Below are 11,526 nucleotides of genomic sequence, written 5' to 3'. Positions count from 1 at the left end.
AGTCGATGATGAGGACTTGGTGAGCTTGGCTCTCCTTGGTCTTCTGAAGAGTTAGCATTCCTATCAGGACTCTGTCAATGGTCGGGAGAAATTGCCAGGATGGGAGAGACTTTGGTCGGATCTTGTGTAAGAGGAGATCAGACGGAGCACCAGAGACAGTTCGTCATCCATGCATGATGAGGAGAACTGTGCCTTAGCAAGTAAGGTGAAGAGGGGGAAGGTGAAGGGTTCTCTTTTCAAATCCAATTCTTCCAATGATGGGAAGAAGGTTGACAAGTCGAAGGTGAGATGCTTTCGCTGTCATGAGTTGGGCCATTATGTTACTAATTTCCCAAAGAAGAAATCCAAGAAGGGATCTGAGGAAGGATCTAAAGGTGAGGCACTTGCTTCACAGTTTGAGTTGGATTTCACACTCTTCGCATGCATGGTTTCATCCATGGTGGGAAGTGGTTGGTTTCTTGACAGTGGAGCTTCTTTCCACATGACCGGTGACAAGAGTTTGTTCAGTACTTTGGAGGAGAAAGATTTGCAGATACTCATAGCAATGGGTAATGATGAGAAGTATAGTGTCTCAGGTGTAGGCACGGTTATTTTTCAGAGGGAGCATGGAGCTCACCTTACCTTGACCGATGTCAAGTATGTACCAGGACTGAAGAGAAACTTGGTGTCGATCGCGATGCTGGAAGACAGAGGTTGTGATGTAGTCTTCAGTAAGGGAAAGGTTTTCCTTAGACACATCATCACTAGACAGGTAAAGCAGATTGGTTCACGGGTCAAGAACCTGTATGCTCTTGAGGTTCAAGATGCATGCAAAGCCTTGAGTAGCGAGGCAACTGATGGAGACTTGGTGGTTGAGAGGGAGGGTATATTACCTCTCAACATGTAGAGCCAGAAGAAGTCTCAGACAATTGTGGAGGAGCCACGATTGGTGCAGCAATTTCAGGAGGTTGTGGAGCAGCCACAACAAGGGAAGCTGAGAGGAGATCGAGTAGAGACATCTACTCATGCAGAGACCTCTAGCAGGGGGAAACTTTGAGCCAGGTGGGCTGAGGGATCACATGCAGCCATACCTCCAGGTAGGAGGTGGGGCGATATAGAGTGATCGTCCCAAGGAGGAGGGGCAGGATCCTTGAGGTACCCAACCTCTTGGATGAGACCTTGCTATGGGAGCCCCGATGTGGAGTAGCAGGAACTGATTGATTGGGTAGAGACAGATGCAAATGGAGTGGTAGAGAGAGCGACAATGCAAGGAATCCCAGGACAACGCATAGCTAGCAGGCTGCGGCAATGCGAGAGGCACAAGTGTTTTGCATAGTGCTAGGTGGCACAGAGAAGTGTGCAATGGTGCGAGATGCATGGAGATGTTGCAGTAGTGCAGATGTTAGAGAGGGAGCACTTGTCAGCAGCAGGTAGAGCTTCAGAATCAGAGTATGTTCCTAGCCCAACAGAGTGGTCAGTTGGGAGTGTTTTTGTTCCAAGTGTTGTTGGAGCAAGTGGACCGAGCAAATGTGTTGCATGCAGAACATTGCAGAGTTGCAGATAATCCATATCTTGTTGAGAGGGAGTTTTGAAAATGCAACAAGATGATGGAGCTTAGTGGAAAGGAGTCGCCTTCACTAAGTGGGCCCGCAGGCTATTTTTGGCGCAAAGTCTATTTTTAGACATATGGATCATGGTCTATGAGTTGCAGGATGCTGTTTATGGATGATTGGTCATGTTGGGAAAAATAGATGGACTTCTATTTTTGGTTCACAGCGGAGTGATCAAAGTCTATTTCTAGACTGCCAGGCTAAAAATAGAAACAGTCAAATATTATTAACCCTTAGTAATATTTGGACTCTAAACGTTATCTTATTCTCTTGGAGCACTTCAGTTCGAGATACGGATGTGGCACATGCAGCTAACAAAAGGAATCACGTGGTTTCTTATGTGTTAGTTGAGCTATTGCATGGAGGACTTCAGTTAGAACTCATGCATTTGAGTTCTGTGGAGTTGGATGTGGAGTTGATTGATCCGGATTTAAACAGGAACACAACAAATTACAGAGATAACCATATACACAAAGATGCAGCGGAAATAATACTTCATTTCATTAATGGAAAATACTGAAATATGCCTACAATCAGAAATGGAAATAAACCAGCTAGGGCGATGGTAGCTTATCTCTGAGAAGAGATGTGATGGATACATGCCTCTGAACTGTGTTACAATGAGGCTCGAAGGCCTATTTATTGTTGAGAAACAATGGAAAACCCTTAACATTCCAAAACCTAACCCTAGGAGATGAAACGCCAAACTATGGGCCCCGTTTGGGGGTAAGTTGGTACATCAACTTCCCGGGGTCGTAACTTTGGCACATGATCTCCGTTTGACGCGTACAATAGCTCATTAGAAAGATCTATCCGAGCACTATCATTGTTGGAACGGGCAACATCGGTCCATTCCATGGACCCATGTTGCCCCCGGATTCCCCAAAAAATGTCGTTTAGGGCCTCAAAACGGCTCCGGAAGTTCAGGACCCGAAAAACTGCTAAAAATAGTAAGTTGTGCTACAATTAAGGAAACTGAAAATGCTGAGAAAGACAATGGTGGGGGTCCAGGTGGACTTGGAAGGTGGCCACCAATATCCACCTGGATCATTCCTGCCCCCTTAGGAAGCAATGGTCCCCATTGCGTTGAGTTCCTCCATGAGATGAGGAAACTTCTGTTGAACTTGTTCCCTGGTGAGCCACTTGCCCTGCTGAAGGAGTTGGCCTGCTTTGACAACTCGATACAGTTGGATATTCTGTTGGCGAGTGTTCTTGATCTGTGTGTCCATGATCTGATTAGTTGCAGCTTGTTCCATGCAATCTGGATTTAATTCTGTGGGTTTGAGCTGTTCTGCAATGTCGGATGTGTCTAGAAATGGTGGAAAGTATGGCTGAAGGCGGTCCACATTGAACACTGGGTGCAGGCCAAGGAATGGGGGAATGCTGAGCTCAAATGCATTGTTTCCCATAGCCTTAGTAATGGTGTAAGGACCATATCGGAGTGGTCTCAATTTCCGATAGGCTCCAGTAAGGCGTTCCTTTTGCAAATGCAACCAGACTTTGTCGCCCACCTGAAACTTGTGTGGCACCCGATGTTGATCATGTCGTTGCTTGTACTTGGCATTTGATTTCTCAAGAATGTCATGGACCTGCTGGCGAATATGTTGGATGTGCTCAATGAAGCTGGTGGCCTTATCTGTTTCGGACTGGACATGGGCTGAATTCAAGTGAGTAGTTGCAAGTGGCATGGCCACATCAATGGGGCATAGTGGCTGGAATCCCAAACCCACCTGAAAAGGGCTATGGCCGGTGGAGCTGTGAAGAGCTCGGTTGTAGCTGTGCTGAACATAGGGGAGGCTCTCGTCCCATGTGGGTGGATGCTTTGAGTTATACATGCGCAGAATGTGCACAATCATCCTATTGACAACCTCTGTCTGGCCATCAGTTTGAGGATGGAAGGCTGTGGACTTTGTGAGTTTGGTGTCCAGCATTGACCAGAGACTGGACAAAATGTGCTGAGAAACCGACTATCCCGATCTGAGATGATAGACTGTGGGATCCCAAAGTGCACCCACACTCGTTCAAAGAAGAGTTTAGTAGTGGCTTCTGCTGTGATATTCTTCTTGCAGGCCACCATAATGGCCATCTTCGAGAACCTGTCGACGACCACAAAAACACAGTCATTTCCATGCTTAGTGGAAGGAAGGCCTGACATGTAATCCATGGAGATGGATTCCCAAGGTCGACTAGGGGTAGGCAACGGGGTATAGAGGCCATGCTTCTTCATGGCCGGTTTGGCAATGGCACAGGCAGTACATGATCGGATGTACTTCCCAACATCCTGTCGAAGATTCGGCCAATAGAAATAATTTTGTAGTACTGCCACTATTTTCTCGACCCCGAAATGCCCAGCAGCCCGATTGTAGTGTGCTTCCCAAATCATCTTGGCACGCTCGCTTGAAGGAACACAAAGGTGACCGAGGTGGCATAATAGGGCATCCTGGAGGTGAAAATCTGCAACCTGCTGACCCTCCAAGAGTGTCTGGTATGTGTGGCCGAATTCTGGGTCGCTTTTGTAGAGAAGTGGCCAATCAGAAGTCTCGTGCCCACAAGAGTTGAGCACGGTGGTTAGCGCCATGATCGGTGGTCGACTGAGGCAATCTGCAACATTATTGGTGCTGCCCTTTTTATACTTGATATTCAAGTGAAACTGTTGCAGGTATGTAGACCACTTCTGATGGCGATCATTCTGCAATTTCCCTTGGGTCTGTATGAACTGCAGAGGTCGGTGGTCTGTGTGGATGACCGTTTCCTTCCCCAATATGTAATGCTTCCATTGTCGGCAGGCCTGTACAATGGAATACATCTCTTTATCATAAGTGGGGTACTTCCGGACTGTGTCTGAAAGTGTTTCACTGTGATATGCCACTAGATGTCCATGTTGAGTAAGGACTGCCCCAATAGCATAGTCAGAGGCATCCGTCTCGACCTCAAATGGTTGTTGTAAATCTGGTAACGCGAGCACTGGTGCCGTGCAGAGGCGATCCTTCAACTCCCTGAATGCCTTCTGTTGAGATTCAGACCAAAAGAATTTTGCTTTCGCCCCGCCCTTGGTGACTTGACTCAAGGGCCAAGAAATATGAGAAAACCCCAACACAAACATGCGGTAGAAGTTGGCAAGACCTAGAAAGCTGTGGAGCTCTGTTAGAGTGGTTGGAGAGGGCCAATCCCGAATGACTTGGATCTTGGCTGGATCGACATGCACCCCCTGTTCATCAATGATGTATCCCAGATACTAAACCTGGGTCATGCCAAAAGTGCATTTCTCCAAATTGGCACATAGCTTGTGTTGCCGTAGTGTTTGGAGAACCTGTCGGATGTGGTGGAGGTGCTCTTCCCAACTCTGGCTGAAGATCAGAATGTCATCCAAGTATACTACTACAAAGGAGTTGGTGAATGGTCGCAAGATGTCATCCATTAGCCTCATAAAGGTTGCAGGAGCATTCGTCAATCCGAAAGGCATGACCAACCATTCGAAGAGGCCCTCCTTGGATTTGAAGGTAGTCTTCCACACATCGGAGGGTTCGATTGGTACCTGGTGATATCCCGACTTCAGGTCGATCTTGCTGAAATATTTTGCCCCCTTTAGTTGGTCTAGGAGGTCATCAATCCGCGGGATCGGGTACCTATTACGGACAGTGATCTTGTTCAGCGCCCAATAGTCAATACAGAGTCTCCACGTCCCATCCTTCTTCTGTACCAACACGATCGGGCTCCCACAGGGCGATGAACTCGGACGTATGTGACCTTTCTGCAGGAGCTCCTGAATCTGCCTCTTGATTTCATCGTTCTCCAGAACGGAGCGCCGATAAATTGGTCCATTGGGTAGCGGCGCACCTGGGGTCAGATCGATGGAGTGCTTGACTTGACAGTGCAGAGGAACCCCTGCCGGGGAGGTGAAGATGTCCTCGTACTCCTCCACAATCTTGTCCATCTGTAGTTGTCGTGTAGAGGGGCCCCGTTTGGAGGCCGCGGCCACTGTCTTCTTCTTTCCTTGAGGGCGTATCATCAGGAAAACAAATTTCCTGGTTTTGGAAATGATCTTACTGCATTGTTTTGCAGTAATCAAAGAGAGGGTGATAGGTGGTGCTACCTCTGGTATCCTGAACAACTTATTTCCCAGTGTAATAATAACAGCACGGGGCCTTGATTCATACACAGCATGTCGCTTCCACAAGTATGGTTGTCCTAGTAATACATCACAAACTTCAAGGGGAGAAATGTCACACAATACCTCATCCGTGAAGGGCTTGATGTTGTATGGAAGGTGACACTGCTGGCTCACGCGAAGATCTCGTCCTTGGTGAAGCCACCCAATGGTGTATGGTTGTGGATGTGCTGTGGTCGGTAAGCCCAACCGCTTCACGACCTCTGCCGAAATGAGGTTCTTTTGACTCCCACTATCAACAATGAACTGTATCGGGGAGCCCTTTACCCACATCTGGGAGTGGAAGAGACGCTCCTCCTCCTCTGGATCTTCGGGTTCATTTTTCTGGATCTTTGCGGTAGCAACAGTGGCGCTGGGGTCCGCATCAATGATCTGCTTCCCTTTTTCATACCCCTTATCAGGTTCTGACTCAGAGTCGGAACATGCATCTGATTCTGAAACCTTTAGCTCAGCCACCAGTGACTGCTTGGCCCGACACTCACTTGTGTTGTGAGTGGAGCTCTTATGGAACTCGCACCATTTTCCAGTGTCCTTTCTCGGCTTCGCGGCGCTGTTCTTTGCTTGCAGCTTCGGCTGGTTGTCTTGGGCTGTCCCGCCTTGGCTTTGTCCTTTGTTATGTGGTTTAGGGGCACCTTTCCCCTGCTTTGGATTCTCAGATCCAAAGTCTCGCTTCTTTTGTTTAAACTTCTGCTCGACCTTGACGGCATACCTGTATGCTGCGCCGAGCGAGGGGATGTTTAGGAATTGTATTTCTTCCTGGATGTACTTGTGCAGGCAGCCACGGTATTTGAGTATCAAATGTTGCTTCGAATCCTTGATACCCAACTTTGTGCGAAGGGTATGGAAAAGATTGGTGAACTCCGGCACGTCTTGGTCCCTTCCCTGCCGCAGCGTGGTCCACTTTATGTATTCATCCTCATAGCTCCCGACAGGGTAGTACTGCTCCTTGATGGCATCCCGGAACGAATCCCAGGTGGGTGTGGCTGAAAATAGTGAGCCAGTACTTTCATCCTTCTGCTCGCAGTAGGTTTCCCACCAGTCCTTGACGTGGGGGGCTGCTTTGAGGAGAGCAAAAACAATCTTTTCCCGACTCGAAAATTCATGAACAGAAAAATAACCCTCTAGCAGATTTAACCATTTATCTACAGCATCTGCATCTATCTGACCCTCGAATATGGGGATTTCAAAATTAACTTGTACCTTAAAGGGTGTGGTGTTTCCAGAGTAGCTGCTGGAAGCCGATGCATTGCTTCTGGGTAGCCGCTGAAGGATCTGAGCAAAGCTGTCCATCATCGCGTTCCGTTGTCGCTCGAGGGCTTCTTCGAGCAATATTTTTATGGGATCTCCTGCCCCCTCATCTTTCTTCTCGTCCGCCATGGGAGGCCGTCGGGATTTGCGAGGCTGGTCTTGCAAAGGTTCAACCAGTTCAAGCCCTAACTACTTATATCCCGACCTTGTTGGGGACATGCAAAGAAAAACAGAGAAAAAGCAGACCGCTCTGATACCACTGATCCGGATTTAAACAGGAACGCAACAAATTACAGAGATAACCATATACACAAAGATGCAGCGGAAATAATACTTCATTTCATTAATGGAAAATACTGAAATATGCCTACAATCAGAAATGGAAATAAACCAGCTAGGGCGATGGTAGCTTATCTCTGAGAAGAGATGTGATGGCTACATGCCTCTGAACTGTGTTACAATGAGGCTCGAAGGCCTATTTATTGTTGAGAAACAATGGAAAACCCTTAACATTCCAAAACCTAACCCTAGGAGATGAAACACCAAACTATGGGCCCCGTTTGGGGGTAAGTTGGTACATCAACTTCCCGGGGTCGTAACTTTGGCACATGATCTCCGTTTGACGCGTACAATAGCTCATTAGAAAGATCTATCCGAGCACTATCATTGTTGGAACGGGCAACATCGGTCCATTCCATGGACCGATGTTGCCCCTGGATTCCCCAAAAAACGTCGTTTAGGGCCTCAAAACGGCTCCGGAAGTTCAGGACCCAAAAAACTGCTAAAAATGGTAAGTTGTGCTACAATTAAGGAAACTGAAAATGCTGAGAAAGACAATGGTGGGGGTCCAGGTGGACTTGGCAGGTGGCGACCAATATCCACCTGGATCATTGATGGAGTTGTGTTCAGTTTGACTTGGTTGAACTAGTTGTATTTTAGTCTAACTAAAGAATACACTAGTGATGAGTTGTGTGAATTAAATATTAATTAATTCACTAATTATTAACTCATAAAGAAACTAAAGAATACATCATTTAACTTAGTGCATGTACAGTTCAACAAAGACAAGTGTTAGAGGTAAGTGAAAGGGTGAGTTGTGACTATCAGTTGTGCATGAGATTTTCACATGCATGGATTTGAGTAATGCCAATAAGGATTTTGCAGTGTGGGCCAATACCAAGGCAATTGTAGCTTGTGCTCACGTGATTTTTCAGTTTGGATTGTGCAGTGGAGGCAGGCAAAGCAGTGGAGGAGATTTGAACCTGTGACTTGTTCGGATCTGAGCTAGTTTTGTGTGTAACAGGTGGAGATAGTACGGAGCACTTGTGAGGAGTATTGTACTATGTATTGTTACATGTTCTCAATCATGATAATATACAGATAGTGTGGGGTTTTCAGTTGTATGCTTTCCCCGTGTTACATACTGTGTTAATGTGCGCATGCGATTAATGTTTCATTGTTTTTAATGCTGCTAAATTGATGATCAATGTAGAGGAGGTTATGTATTATGCATGTATTCTGCAATAGTGTATAATTGGGATAATCTCTATGAATAAGTGTTTATTATTCAAAATTTCTACAACAAGCGTGCCTGTGAGACATTAGATTAAATCTTGCCGATGAACTTTCCTTTCTGCAACCGAACATTAAAGAGAAATAAAATTGATGCTGAGAGCATCAAAGTTTGCCTCGGTTAGAAACTTAGATAATACCCATCCTTTGATGATTTTAATAGGTTTTAATTCCATATTGTATTCTTGGATTTTAGCAAGCCATTTTCCCCTTCGCCACTCGGTGTCATGCTGTAAGAGTATATCTCTTATAGCAGGGTGAGGGTGATATACTATTGATTTAGCCAACATAATGTATTCTCGGAATGCCTTAAGGGTTTTTACGAGGGTGCAAGATTTATTTTCTATAGTATTATATTTCAACTTAGTATTTTGGAGAGACTTACTAAAAAATATGATGGGTTGTTCATACCCATCTTGGTTCTTTTTCAGCAAGGCTACAACGATAGTATGCTCAGAAGTGAACGGAAAAATGATGAAATCCTTCCTGTAATATGGGCTGATGAGGACAAGAGCCTCCATAATATCTCTTTTAATTTCTTGAAAAGAATGCTTTTATTCTTCATCCCATTGAATATCATTACCCTTTTTCAGCATATGAGTAATATTCTTGATTATTTCTGCAAAATTGGGAATGAATCTTCTCACAAAATTTATTTTCCCCAGGAATGCCTGGACTTATCTCTTAGTACCCAAGAAATAACTAGTTTCAATAGCCTGTACTTTTTCAGGATCAATCCTAACGCCCTGGCGGGATACTTCCCTTCTGTCATCACAAAGAAAGATTTCTTTGGATTTAGCGACATGCCAAACCTGCAACACTTCTGGAAGATATCCTCTAGGTGTTGGTCATCATCAGAAGAGAAGGTAGTCATGTCATCTAAATATATGACCATGAACCAATCCTTTTCATCAGCGAAGGCAATATCCATTTCCTGTTGAAAAGTTGCTCTGGCGTTCATTAAATCAAAAGGCATTTTTTGGTACATGAACGTACCCCGAGTAGTGAAAGCCGTCTTATACATGTCATCCTTATGGAAAACTATTTGGTTGTAACCATAGAATTCGTCCATCATGGAAATGCAGGCAGCGCCCACTACTCATTGTAGAATGGCGACCATTTTGAAAAGGGGATAATTATCTTTCAAGGATGCTCTATTTAATTTCCTAAAGTCTACGCACAATATAATCTCACCGCTTTTCTTCCGGACAGGTACTAAATTTGCGACCGAGGTGGAATATCGCAAGGGAGCTACAATATTAGCATCTAAAATATTTTTGATATCCTTCTCAATAGGAGGAATTAAAAGGGGATTAATATGATGAAGCTTCTATTTGAAAGGCTTAGCTCCCTCTTTTAGGGGAATTCGATGCTATATTATATTCCGGTCATAAGCCTTGAGGTCGTCATACGACCAAGCAAAAAAGTCAACATATCTTGAGTGATCCAGGTGGATATTGGTGGTCACCCACCTATTTCACTTGGACCCCCACGATTGTTTCTTTCAAACTTTCAGTTTCCTTATTTGTAGCACAATTTACTCTTTTTGGCAGTTTTTCGGGTCGTGAACTTCTGGAGCCATTTTGAGGCCCTAAAAAACGTTTTTTGGGAAAACTAGGATCAAATTGGATGCTAAACCAATGTTGTCCATTCAAATGTTGTAGTCCTTAGATAGATATTTCTAGCTAGGTATTGTGTGCATCAAATGAAGATCGTATGCCAAAGTTTCGACCCTGGGAAGTCGATGTACCAATTTACCCAAACGGGGCCCCATAGTTTGGCGCTTCAACTCCTAGGGTTAAGTTTTTGGATGTTTAGGGTTTTCCATTGTTTCTCAATAATAAATAGGCCTTTGAGACTCATTGTAACATAGTTCGGAGGCATGTAGCCACCACATCTCTTCTCAGAGATAAGCTACCATTGCCCAAGCTAGTCTTATTTCCATTATGTTTGTAAGCATCTTTCATTATTTGATATTAATGAAGTGAAGTGTTATTTTTGTTGCATATCTTTATTTATGGTTATATCTTTAATTTGATGCATTCTGTTTAAATCTGGATTAGTGGTATCAAAGCAGTCTGCTCTTTCTCTATTTTTCTTTTCATGTCCCTAACAAGGTCAGGATATAAGGAGATAGGGCTTGATCTGGTTGAACCTTTGCAAGATCAACCTCACAAACCCTGACAACCGCCCATGGGGGAAGAAAATAAAGACAAGGGAGTAGGAGATCCTATCAAAATATTGCTCGAGGAGTCCCTTGAGAAACAAAGGAATGCGGAAATGGATAACTTTGCCCAGATCCTTCAACGATTTCCCACCGACAGCGCATCTACATCCAACAACCACTCTCGAGGTGCCACTCCTTTTAAGGTACAAGTAAACTTTGACATTCACATATTTGAGGGCCAAATAGGTGCAGACGCTGTAGATAAATGGTTAAATATGCTAGAAGGATATTTTATGTTCATAATTTTTCCAGCTAGGAAATGATTACTTTTGCTCTTCTCAAAGCCACCCCGCACGTTAAGGACTGGTGGGAAAACTAATGTGAGAAGAAGGATGAAAGTATTCCCTCACTATTTTCAGCCGCACCCACTTGGAATTCATTCCAGGATGCCATCAAGGAGCATTACTACCTTGTCAGGAGCTATGAGGATAAATACATAAAGTGGACCATGCTGTGGCAGGGAAGGACCAAGATGTGCCAGAGTTTACCAATGTTTTTCATACCCTTCACACAAAGTTGGGTATCAAGGATTCTGAGAAACATTTGGTACTGAAGTACTGTGACTTCCTACACAGTTAAATATAGGATGAGATGGAGTTCCTGGACATCTCCTCCCTTGACATGACATACCGATACACTGTCAAGATCTAGCAGAAGCTGAAACAAAAAAAGCGAGACTTTGGATATGCGAATCCAAAGCAAGGGAAAGGTTCCCCCAAGCC

This window comes from Pinus tabuliformis, chromosome J (genome assembly GCF_031772625.1).
Source record: "Pinus tabuliformis cultivar Carrire ecotype Pingquan chromosome J, CPIR1, whole genome shotgun sequence".
Taxonomy (NCBI): Eukaryota; Viridiplantae; Streptophyta; class Pinopsida; order Pinales; family Pinaceae; genus Pinus; species Pinus tabuliformis.
Note: the sequence above shows the minus strand (reverse complement) of the source record.